Source organism: Stigmatopora argus, chromosome 5, assembly GCF_051989625.1.
Source record: "Stigmatopora argus isolate UIUO_Sarg chromosome 5, RoL_Sarg_1.0, whole genome shotgun sequence".
Taxonomy (NCBI): domain Eukaryota; kingdom Metazoa; phylum Chordata; class Actinopteri; order Syngnathiformes; family Syngnathidae; genus Stigmatopora; species Stigmatopora argus.
In genome coordinates this window covers 22,030,669-22,043,250 of record NC_135391.1, presented here as the reverse complement: position 1 = coordinate 22,043,250, position 12,582 = coordinate 22,030,669, and positions in this window count along the sequence as shown.

The window sequence follows — 12,582 nt, the reverse complement described above, 5'->3', positions numbered from 1 at the left end:
ATTAAGTTTTAATGAAAATCATCATACTCGGCCAAAACATGCTTTTCAGCCCCTGAAAAGCACATTTTGGCCATAAAAACTGAATATGTCCCCTGTAACCAAACGAACAGTCAGAGACACAAATCTACAATGGACATAGTGTAAAATGGTCCAATTCAAGTAAGTTATTCATTTGGCATCATTCGCAGTGATAGAAATCAAGTTTTCATGAAAATTATCATACTCGGCCAAAACATGCTTTTCAGCCCCTGAAAAGCACATTTTGGCCATAAAAACTGAATATGTCCCCTGCAACCAAACGAACTGTCAGAGACACAAATCTACAATGGACATACTGTAAAATGGTCCAATTCGAGTAAGTTATTCATTTGGCATCATTCGCAGTGATAGAAATCAAGTTTTAATGAAAATTATCATACTCGGCCAATACATGCTTTTCAGGCTCTGAAAAGCACATTTTGGCCATAAAAACTGAATATGTCCCCTGCAACCAAACGAACTGTCAGAGACACAAATCTACAATGGACATAGTGTAAAATGGTCCAATTCAAGTAAGTTATTCATTTGGCATCATTCGAATGGATAGAAATCAAGTTTTAATGAAAATTATCATACTCTGCCAAAACGTGCTTTTCAGCCCCTGAAAAGCACATTTTGGCCATAAAAACTGAAAATGTCCCCTGCAACCAAACGAACTGTCGGAGACACAAATCTACAATGGACATAGTGTAAAATGGTCCAATTCAAGTAAGTTATTCATTTGGCATCATTCGAAGTGATAGAAATCAAGTTTTAATGAAAATTATCATACTCGGCCAAAACATGCTTTTCAGCCTCTGAAAAGCACATTTTGGCCATAAAAACTGAAAATGTCCCCTGCAACAAAACAAACTGTCGGAGACACAAATCTACAATGGACATAGTGTAAAATGGTCCAATTCAAGTAAGTTATTCATTTGGCATCATTCGAAGTGATAGAAATCAAGTTTTAATGAAGATTATCATACTCGGCCAAAACATGCTTTTCAGCCCCTGAAAAGCACATTTTGGCCATAAAAACTGAATATGTCCCCTGCAACCAAACGAACTGTCAGAGACACAAATCTTCAATGGACATTGTGTAAAATGGTCCAATTCGAGTAAGTTATTCATTTGGCATCATTCGCAGTGATAGAAATCAAGTTTTAATTAAAATTATCATACTCGGCCAAAACATGCTTTTCAGGCTCTGAAAAGCACATTTTGGCCATAAAAAATGAATATGTCCCCTGCAACCAAACGAACTGTCAGAGACACAAATCTACAATGGACATAGTGTAAAATGGTCCAATTCAAGTAAGTTATTCATTTGGCATCATTCGAATGGATAGAAATCAAGTTTTAATGAAAATTATCATACTCTGCCAAAACGTGCTTTTCAGCCTCTGAAAAGCACATTTTGGCCATAAAAACTGAATATGTCCCCTGCAACCAAACGAACCGTCAGAGACACAAATCTACAATGGACATAGTGTAAAATGGTCCAATTCAAGTAAGTTATCATTTGGCATCATTCGAAGTGATAGAAATTAAGTTTTAATGAAAATCATCATACTCGGCCAAAACATGCTTTTCAGCCCCTGAAAAGCACATTTTGGCCATAAAAACTGAATATGTCCCCTGCAACCAAACGAACAGTCAGAGACACAAATCTACAATGGACATAGTGTAAAATGGTCCAATTCAAGTAAGTTATTCATTTGGCATCATTCGCAGTGATAGAAATCAAGTTTTAATGAAAATTATCATACTCGGCCAATACATGCTTTTCAGGCTCTGAAAAGCACATTTTGGCCATAAAAACTGAATATGTCCCCTGCAACCAAACGAACTGTCAGAGACACAAATCTACAATGGACATAGTGTAAAATGGTCCAATTCAAGTAAGTTATTCATTTGGCATCATTCGAATGGATAGAAATCAAGTTTTAATGAAAATTATCATACTCTGCCAAAACGTGCTTTTCAGCCCCTGAAAAGCACATTTTGGCCATAAAAACTGAATATGTCCCCTGCAACCAAACGAACTGTCAGAGACACAAATCTAAAATGGACATAGTGTTAAATGGTCCAATTCAAGTAAGTTATTCATTTGGCATCATTCGAAGTGATAGAAATCAAGTTTCAATGAAAATTATCATACTCGGCCAAAACATGCTTTTCAGCCCCTGAAAAGCACATTTTGGCCATAAAAACTGAATATGTCCCCTGCAACCAAACGAACCGTCAGAGACACAAATCTACAATGGACATAGTGTAAAATGGTCCAATTCAAGTAAATTATTCATTTGGCATCATTCGAAGTGATAGAAATTAAGTTTTAATGAAAATCATCATACTCGGCCAAAACATGCTTTTCAGCCCCTGAAAAGCACATTTTGGCCATAAAAACTGAATATGTCCCCTGTAACCAAACGAACAGTCAGAGACACAAATCTACAATGGACATAGTGTAAAATGGTCCAATTCAAGTAAGTTATTCATTTGGCATCATTCGCAGTGATAGAAATCAAGTTTTCATGAAAATTATCATACTCGGCCAAAACATGCTTTTCAGCCCCTGAAAAGCACATTTTGGCCATAAAAACTGAATATGTCCCCTGCAACCAAACGAACTGTCAGAGACACAAATCTACAATGGACATACTGTAAAATGGTCCAATTCGAGTAAGTTATTCATTTGGCATCATTCGCAGTGATAGAAATCAAGTTTTAATGAAAATTATCATACTCGGCCAATACATGCTTTTCAGGCTCTGAAAAGCACATTTTGGCCATAAAAACTGAATATGTCCCCTGCAACCAAACGAACTGTCAGAGACACAAATCTACAATGGACATAGTGTAAAATGGTCCAATTCAAGTAAGTTATTCATTTGGCATCATTCGAATGGATAGAAATCAAGTTTTAATGAAAATTATCATACTCTGCCAAAACGTGCTTTTCAGCCCCTGAAAAGCACATTTTGGCCATAAAAACTGAAAATGTCCCCTGCAACCAAACGAACTGTCGGAGACACAAATCTACAATGGACATAGTGTAAAATGGTCCAATTCAAGTAAGTTATTCATTTGGCATCATTCGAAGTGATAGAAATCAAGTTTTAATGAAAATTATCATACTCGGCCAAAACATGCTTTTCAGCCTCTGAAAAGCACATTTTGGCCATAAAAACTGAAAATGTCCCCTGCAACAAAACAAACTGTCGGAGACACAAATCTACAATGGACATAGTGTAAAATGGTCCAATTCAAGTAAGTTATTCATTTGGCATCATTCGAAGTGATAGAAATCAAGTTTTAATGAAGATTATCATACTCGGCCAAAACATGCTTTTCAGCCCCTGAAAAGCACATTTTGGCCATAAAAACTGAATATGTCCCCTGCAACCAAACGAACTGTCAGAGACACAAATCTTCAATGGACATTGTGTAAAATGGTCCAATTCGAGTAAGTTATTCATTTGGCATCATTCGCAGTGATAGAAATCAAGTTTTAATTAAAATTATCATACTCGGCCAAAACATGCTTTTCAGGCTCTGAAAAGCACATTTTGGCCATAAAAAATGAATATGTCCCCTGCAACCAAACGAACTGTCAGAGACACAAATCTACAATGGACATAGTGTAAAATGGTCCAATTCAAGTAAGTTATTCATTTGGCATCATTCGAATGGATAGAAATCAAGTTTTAATGAAAATTATCATACTCTGCCAAAACGTGCTTTTCAGCCTCTGAAAAGCACATTTTGGCCATAAAAACTGAATATGTCCCCTGCAACCAAACGAACCGTCAGAGACACAAATCTACAATGGACATAGTGTAAAATGGTCCAATTCAAGTAAGTTATCATTTGGCATCATTCGAAGTGATAGAAATTAAGTTTTAATGAAAATCATCATACTCGGCCAAAACATGCTTTTCAGCCCCTGAAAAGCACATTTTGGCCATAAAAACTGAATATGTCCCCTGCAACCAAACGAACAGTCAGAGACACAAATCTACAATGGACATAGTGTAAAATGGTCCAATTCAAGTAAGTTATTCATTTGGCATCATTCGCAGTGATAGAAATCAAGTTTTAATGAAAATTATCATACTCGGCCAATACATGCTTTTCAGGCTCTGAAAAGCACATTTTGGCCATAAAAACTGAATATGTCCCCTGCAACCAAACGAACTGTCAGAGACACAAATCTACAATGGACATAGTGTAAAATGGTCCAATTCAAGTAAGTTATTCATTTGGCATCATTCGAATGGATAGAAATCAAGTTTTAATGAAAATTATCATACTCTGCCAAAACGTGCTTTTCAGCCCTTGAAAAGCACATTTTGGCCATAAAAACTGAAAATGTCCCCTGCAACCAAACGAACTGTCGGAGACACAAATCTACAATGGACATAGTGTAAAATGGTCCAATTCAAGTAAGTTATTCATTTGGCATCATTCGAAGTGATAGAAATCAAGTTTTAATGAAAATTATCATACTCGGCCAAAACATGCTTTTCAGCCTCTGAAAAGCACATTTTGGCCATAAAAACTGAAAATGTCCCCTGCAACAAAACGAACTGTCGGAGACACAAATCTACAATGGACATAGTGTAAAATGGTCCAATTCAAGTAAGTTATTCATTTGGCATCATTCGAAGTGATAGAAATCAAGTTTTAATGAAGATTATCATACTCGGCCAAAACATGCTTTTCAGCCCCTGAAAAGCACATTTTGGCCATAAAAACTGAATATGTCCCCTGCAACCAAACGAACTGTCAGAGACACAAATCTTCAATGGACATTGTGTAAAATGGTCCAATTCGAGTAAGTTATTCATTTGGCATCATTCGCAGTGATAGAAATCAAGTTTTAATTAAAATTATCATACTCGGCCAAAACATGCTTTTCAGGCTCTGAAAAGCACATTTTGGCCATAAAAAATGAATATGTCCCCTGCAACCAAACGAACTGTCAGAGACACAAATCTACAATGGACATAGTGTAAAATGGTCCAATTCAAGTAAGTTATTCATTTGGCATCATTCGAATGGATAGAAATCAAGTTTTAATGAAAATTATCATACTCTGCCAAAACGTGCTTTTCAGCCCCTGAAAAGCACATTTTGGCCATAAAAACTGAAAATGTCCCCTGCAACCAAACGAACTGTCGGAGACAGAAATCTACAATGGACATAGTGTAAAATGGTCCAATTCGAGTAAGTTATTCATTTGGCATCATTCGCAGTGATAGAAATCAAGTTTTAATGAAAATTATCATACTCGGCCAATACATGCTTTTCAGGCTCTGAAAAGCACATTTTGGCCATAAAAACTGAATATGTCCCCTGCAACCAAACGAACTGTCAGAGACACAAATCTACAATGGACATAGTGTAAAATGGTCCAATTCAAGTAAGTTATTCATTTGGCATCATTCGAATGGATAGAAATCAAGTTTTAATGAAAATTATCATACTCTGCCAAAACGTGCTTTTCAGCCCCTGAAAAGCACATTTTGGCCATAAAAACTGAAAATGTCCCCTGCAACCAAACGAACTGTCGGAGACACAAATCTACAATGGACATAGTGTAAAATGGTCCAATTCAAGTAAGTTATTCATTTGGCATCATTCGAAGTGATAGAAATCAAGTTTTAATGAAAATTATCATACTCGGCCAAAACATGCTTTTCAGCCTCTGAAAAGCACATTTTGGCCATAAAAACTGAAAATGTCCCCTGCAACAAAACGAACTGTCGGAGACACAAATCTACAATGGACATAGTGTAAAATGGTCCAATTCAAGTAAGTTATTCATTTGGCATCATTCGAAGTGATAGAAATCAAGTTTTAATGAAAATTATCATACTCGGCCAAAACATGCTTTTCAGCCCCTGAAAAGCACATTTTGGCCATAAAAACTGAATATGTCCCCTGCAACCAAACGAACTGTCAGAGACACAAATCTACAATGGACATAGTGTAAAATGGTCCAATTCAAGTAAGTTATTCATTTGGCATCATTCGAATGGATAGAAATCAAGTTTTAATGAAAATTATCATACTCGGCCAAAACATGCTTTTCAGCCTCTGAAAGCACATTTTGGCAATAAAAACTGAAAATGTCCCCTGCAACCAAACGAACTGTCGGAGACACAAATCTACAATGGACATAGTGTAAAATGGTCCAATTCAAGTAAGTTATTCATTTGGCATCATTCGAAGTGATAGAAATCAAGTTTTAATGAAAATTATCATACTCGGCCAAAACTTGCTTTTCAGCCCCTGAAAAGCACATTTTGGCCATAAAAAGTGAATATGTCCCCTGCAACCAAACGAACTGTCAGAGACACAAATCTTCAATGGACATTGTGTAAAATGGTCCAATTCGAGTAAGTTATTCATTTGGCATCATTCGCAGTGATAGAAATCAAGTTTTAATTAAAATTATCATACTCGGCCAAAACATGCTTTTCAGGCTCTGAAAAGCACATTTTGGCCATAAAAAATGAATATGTCCCCTGCAACCAAACGAACTGTCAGAGACACAAATCTACAATGGACATAGTGTAAAATGGTCCAATTCAAGTAAGTTATTCATTTGGCATCATTCGAATGGATAGAAATCAAGTTTTAATGAAAATTATCATACTCTGCCAAAACGTGCTTTTCAGCCCGTGAAAAGCACATTTTGGCCATAAAAACTGAAAATGTCCCCTGCAACCAAACGAACTGTCGGAGACAGAAATCTACAATGGACATAGTGTAAAATGGTCCAATTCGAGTAAGTTATTCATTTGGCATCATTCGCAGTGATAGAAATCAAGTTTTAATGAAAATTATCATACTCGGCCAATACATGCTTTTCAGGCTCTGAAAAGCACATTTTGGCCATAAAAACTGAATATGTCCCCTGCAACCAAACGAACTGTCAGAGACACAAATCTACAATGGACATAGTGTAAAATGGTCCAATTCAAGTAAGTTATTCATTTGGCATCATTCGAATGGATAGAAATCAAGTTTTAATGAAAATTATCATACTCTGCCAAAACGTGCTTTTCAGCCCCTGAAAAGCACATTTTGGCCATAAAAACTGAAAATGTCCCCTGCAACCAAACGAACTGTCGGAGACACAAATCTACAATGGACATAGTGTAAAATGGTCCAATTCAAGTAAGTTATTCATTTGGCATCATTCGAAGTGATAGAAATCAAGTTTTAATGAAAATTATCATACTCGGCCAAAACATGCTTTTCAGCCTCTGAAAAGCACATTTTGGCCATAAAAACTGAAAATGTCCCCTGCAACAAAACGAACTGTCGGAGACACAAATCTACAATGGACATAGTGTAAAATGGTCCAATTCAAGTAAGTTATTCATTTGGCATCATTCGAAGTGATAGAAATCAAGTTTTAATGAAAATTATCATACTCGGCCAAAACATGCTTTTCAGCCCCTGAAAAGCACATTTTGGCCATAAAAACTGAATATGTCCCCTGCAACCAAACGAACTGTCAGAGACACAAATCTACAATGGACATAGTGTAAAATGGTCCAATTCAAGTAAGTTATTCATTTGGCATCATTCGAATGGATAGAAATCAAGTTTTAATGAAAATTATCATACTCGGCCAAAACATGCTTTTCAGCCTCTGAAAGCACATTTTGGCAATAAAAACTGAAAATGTCCCCTGCAACCAAACGAACTGTCGGAGACACAAATCTACAATGGACATAGTGTAAAATGGTCCAATTCAAGTAAGTTATTCATTTGGCATCATTCGAAGTGATAGAAATCAAGTTTTAATGAAAATTATCATACTCGGCCAAAACTTGCTTTTCAGCCCCTGAAAAGCACATTTTGGCCATAAAAAGTGAATATGTCCCCTGCAACCAAACGAACTGTCAGAGACACAAATCTACAATGGACATAGTGTAAAATGGTCCAATTCAAGTAAGTTATTCATTTGGCATCATTCGAATGGATAGAAATCAAGTTTTAATGAAAATTATCATACTCTGCCAAAACGTGCTTTTCAGCCCCTGAAAAGCACATTTTGGCCATAAAAAGTGAATATGTCCCCTGCAACCAAACGAACTGTCAGAGACACAAATCTACAATGGACATAGTGTAAAATGGTCCAATTCAAGTAAGTTATTCATTTGGCATCATTCGAATGGATATAAATCAAGTTTTAATGAAAATTATCATACTCGGCCAAAACATGGTTTTCAGCCCCTGAAAAGCACATTTTGGCCATAAAAACTGAATATGTCCCCTGCAACCAAACGAACTGTCAGACACACAAATCTACAATGGACATAGTGTAAAATGGTCCAATTCAAGTAAGTTATTCATTTGGCATCATTCGAAGTGATAGAAATCAAGTTTTAATGAAAATTATCATACTCGGCCAAAACATGCTTTTCAGCCTCTGAAAAGCACATTTTGGCCATAAAAACTGAAAATGTCCCCTGCAACCAAACGAACTGTCGGAGACACAAATCTACAATGGACATAGTGTAAAATGGTCCAATTCAAGTAAGTTATTCATTTGGCATCATTCGAAGTGATAGAAATTAAGTTTTAATGAAAATTATCATACTCTGCCAAAACGTGCTTTTCAGCCCCTGAAAAGCACATTTTGGCCATAAAAACTGAAAATGTCCCCTGCAACCAAACGAACTGTCGGAGACAGAAATCTACAATGGACATAGTGTAAAATGGTCCAATTCGAGTAAGTTATTCATTTGGCATCATTCGCAGTGATAGAAATCAAGTTTTAATGAAAATTATCATACTCGGCCAATACATGCTTTTCAGGCTCTGAAAAGCACATTTTGGCCATAAAAACTGAATATGTCCCCTGCAACCAAACGAACTGTCAGAGACACAAATCTACAATGGACATAGTGTAAAATGGTCCAATTCAAGTAAGTTATTCATTTGGCATCATTCGAATGGATAGAAATCAAGTTTTAATGAAAATTATCATACTCTGCCAAAACGTGCTTTTCAGCCCCTGAAAAGCACATTTTGGCCATAAAAACTGAAAATGTCCCCTGCAACCAAACGAACTGTCGGAGACACAAATCTACAATGGACATAGTGTAAAATGGTCCAATTCAAGTAAGTTATTCATTTGGCATCATTCGAAGTGATAGAAATCAAGTTTTAATGAAAATTATCATACTCGGCCAAAACATGCTTTTCAGCCTCTGAAAAGCACATTTTGGCCATAAAAACTGAAAATGTCCCCTGCAACAAAACGAACTGTCGGAGACACAAATCTACAATGGACATAGTGTAAAATGGTCCAATTCAAGTAAGTTATTCATTTGGCATCATTCGAAGTGATAGAAATTAAGTTTTAATGAAAATTATCATACTCTGCCAAAACGTGCTTTTCAGCCCCTGAAAAGCACATTTTGGCCATAAAAACTGAAAATGTCCCCTGCAACCAAACGAACTGTCGGAGACAGAAATCTACAATGGACATAGTGTAAAATGGTCCAATTCGAGTAAGTTATTCATTTGGCATCATTCGCAGTGATAGAAATCAAGTTTTAATGAAAATTATCATACTCGGCCAATACATGCTTTTCAGGCTCTGAAAAGCACATTTTGGCCATAAAAACTGAATATGTCCCCTGCAACCAAACGAACTGTCAGAGACACAAATCTACAATGGACATAGTGTAAAATGGTCCAATTCAAGTAAGTTATTCATTTGGCATCATTCGAATGGATAGAAATCAAGTTTTAATGAAAATTATCATACTCTGCCAAAACGTGCTTTTCAGCCCCTGAAAAGCACATTTTGGCCATAAAAACTGAAAATGTCCCCTGCAACCAAACGAACTGTCGGAGACACAAATCTACAATGGACATAGTGTAAAATGGTCCAATTCAAGTAAGTTATTCATTTGGCATCATTCGAAGTGATAGAAATCAAGTTTTAATGAAAATTATCATACTCGGCCAAAACATGCTTTTCAGCCTCTGAAAAGCACATTTTGGCCATAAAAACTGAAAATGTCCCCTGCAACAAAACGAACTGTCGGAGACACAAATCTACAATGGACATAGTGTAAAATGGTCCAATTCAAGTAAGTTATTCATTTGGCATCATTCGAAGTGATAGAAATCAAGTTTTAATGAAAATTATCATACTCGGCCAAAACATGCTTTTCAGCCCCTGAAAAGCACATTTTGGCCATAAAAACTGAATATGTCCCCTGCAACCAAACGAACTGTCAGAGACACAAATCTACAATGGACATAGTGTAAAATGGTCCAATTCAAGTAAGTTATTCATTTGGCATCATTCGAATGGATAGAAATCAAGTTTTAATGAAAATTATCATACTCGGCCAAAACATGCTTTTCAGCCTCTGAAAGCACATTTTGGCAATAAAAACTGAAAATGTCCCCTGCAACCAAACGAACTGTCGGAGACACAAATCTACAATGGACATAGTGTAAAATGGTCCAATTCAAGTAAGTTATTCATTTGGAATCATTCGAAGTGATAGAAATCAAGTTTTAATGAAAATTATCATACTCGGCCAAAACTTGCTTTTCAGCCCCTGAAAAGCACATTTTGGCCATAAAAAGTGAATATGTCCCCTGCAACCAAACGAACTGTCAGAGACACAAATCTACAATGGACATAGTGTAAAATGGTCCAATTCAAGTAAGTTATTCATTTGGCATCATTCGAATGGATAGAAATCAAGTTTTAATGAAAATTATCATACTCTGCCAAAACGTGCTTTTCAGCCCCTGAAAAGCACATTTTGGCCATAAAAAGTGAATATGTCCCCTGCAACCAAACGAACTGTCAGAGACACAAATCTACAATGGACATAGTGTAAAATGGTCCAATTCAAGTAAGTTATTCATTTGGCATCATTCGAATGGATATAAATCAAGTTTTAATGAAAATTATCATACTCGGCCAAAACATGGTTTTCAGCCCCTGAAAAGCACATTTTGGCCATAAAAACTGAATATGTCCCCTGCAACCAAACGAACTGTCAGACACACAAATCTACAATGGACATAGTGTAAAATGGTCCAATTCAAGTAAGTTATTCATTTGGCATCATTCGAAGTGATAGAAATCAAGTTTTAATGAAAATTATCATACTCGGCCAAAACATGCTTTTCAGCCTCTGAAAAGCACATTTTGGCCATAAAAACTGAAAATGTCCCCTGCAACCAAACGAACTGTCGGAGACACAAATCTACAATGGACATAGTGTAAAATGGTCCAATTCAAGTAAGTTATTCATTTGGCATCATTCGAAGTGATAGAAATCAAGTTTTAATGAAAATTATCATACTCGGCCAAAACATGCTTTTCAGCCCCTGAAAAGCACATTTTGGCCATAAAAACTGAATATGTCCCCTGCAACCAAACGAACTGTCAGAGACACAAATCTACAATGGACATAGTGTAAAATGGTCCAATTCGAGTAAGTTATTCATTTGGCATCATTCGCAGTGATAGAAATCAAGTTTTAATGAAAATTATCATACTCGGCCAAAACATGCTTTTCAGGCTCTGAAAAGCACATTTTGGCAATAAAAACTGAAAATGTCCCCTGCAACCAAACGAACTGTCGGAGACACAAATCTACAATGGACATAGTGTAAAATGGTCCAATTCAAGTAAGTTATTCATTTGGAATCATTCGAAGTGATAGAAATCAAGTTTTAATGAAAATTATCATACTCGGCCAAAACTTGCTTTTCAGCCCCTGAAAAGCACATTTTGGCCATAAAAAGTGAATATGTCCCCTGCAACCAAACGAACTGTCAGAGACACAAATCTACAATGGACATAGTGTAAAATGGTCCAATTCAAGTAAGTTATTCATTTGGCATCATTCGAATGGATAGAAATCAAGTTTTAATGAAAATTATCATACTCTGCCAAAACGTGCTTTTCAGCCCCTGAAAAGCACATTTTGGCCATAAAAAGTGAATATGTCCCCTGCAACCAAACGAACTGTCAGAGACACAAATCTACAATGGACATAGTGTAAAATGGTCCAATTCAAGTAAGTTATTCATTTGGCATCATTCGAATGGATATAAATCAAGTTTTAATGAAAATTATCATACTCGGCCAAAACATGGTTTTCAGCCCCTGAAAAGCACATTTTGGCCATAAAAACTGAATATGTCCCCTGCAACCAAACGAACTGTCAGACACACAAATCTACAATGGACATAGTGTAAAATGGTCCAATTCAAGTAAGTTATTCATTTGGCATCATTCGAAGTGATAGAAATCAAGTTTTAATGAAAATTATCATACTCGGCCAAAACATGCTTTTCAGCCTCTGAAAAGCACATTTTGGCCATAAAAACTGAAAATGTCCCCTGCAACCAAACGAACTGTCGGAGACACAAATCTACAATGGACATAGTGTAAAATGGTCCAATTCAAGTAAGTTATTCATTTGGCATCATTCGAAGTGATAGAAATCAAGTTTTAATGAAAATTATCATACTCGGCCAAAACATGCT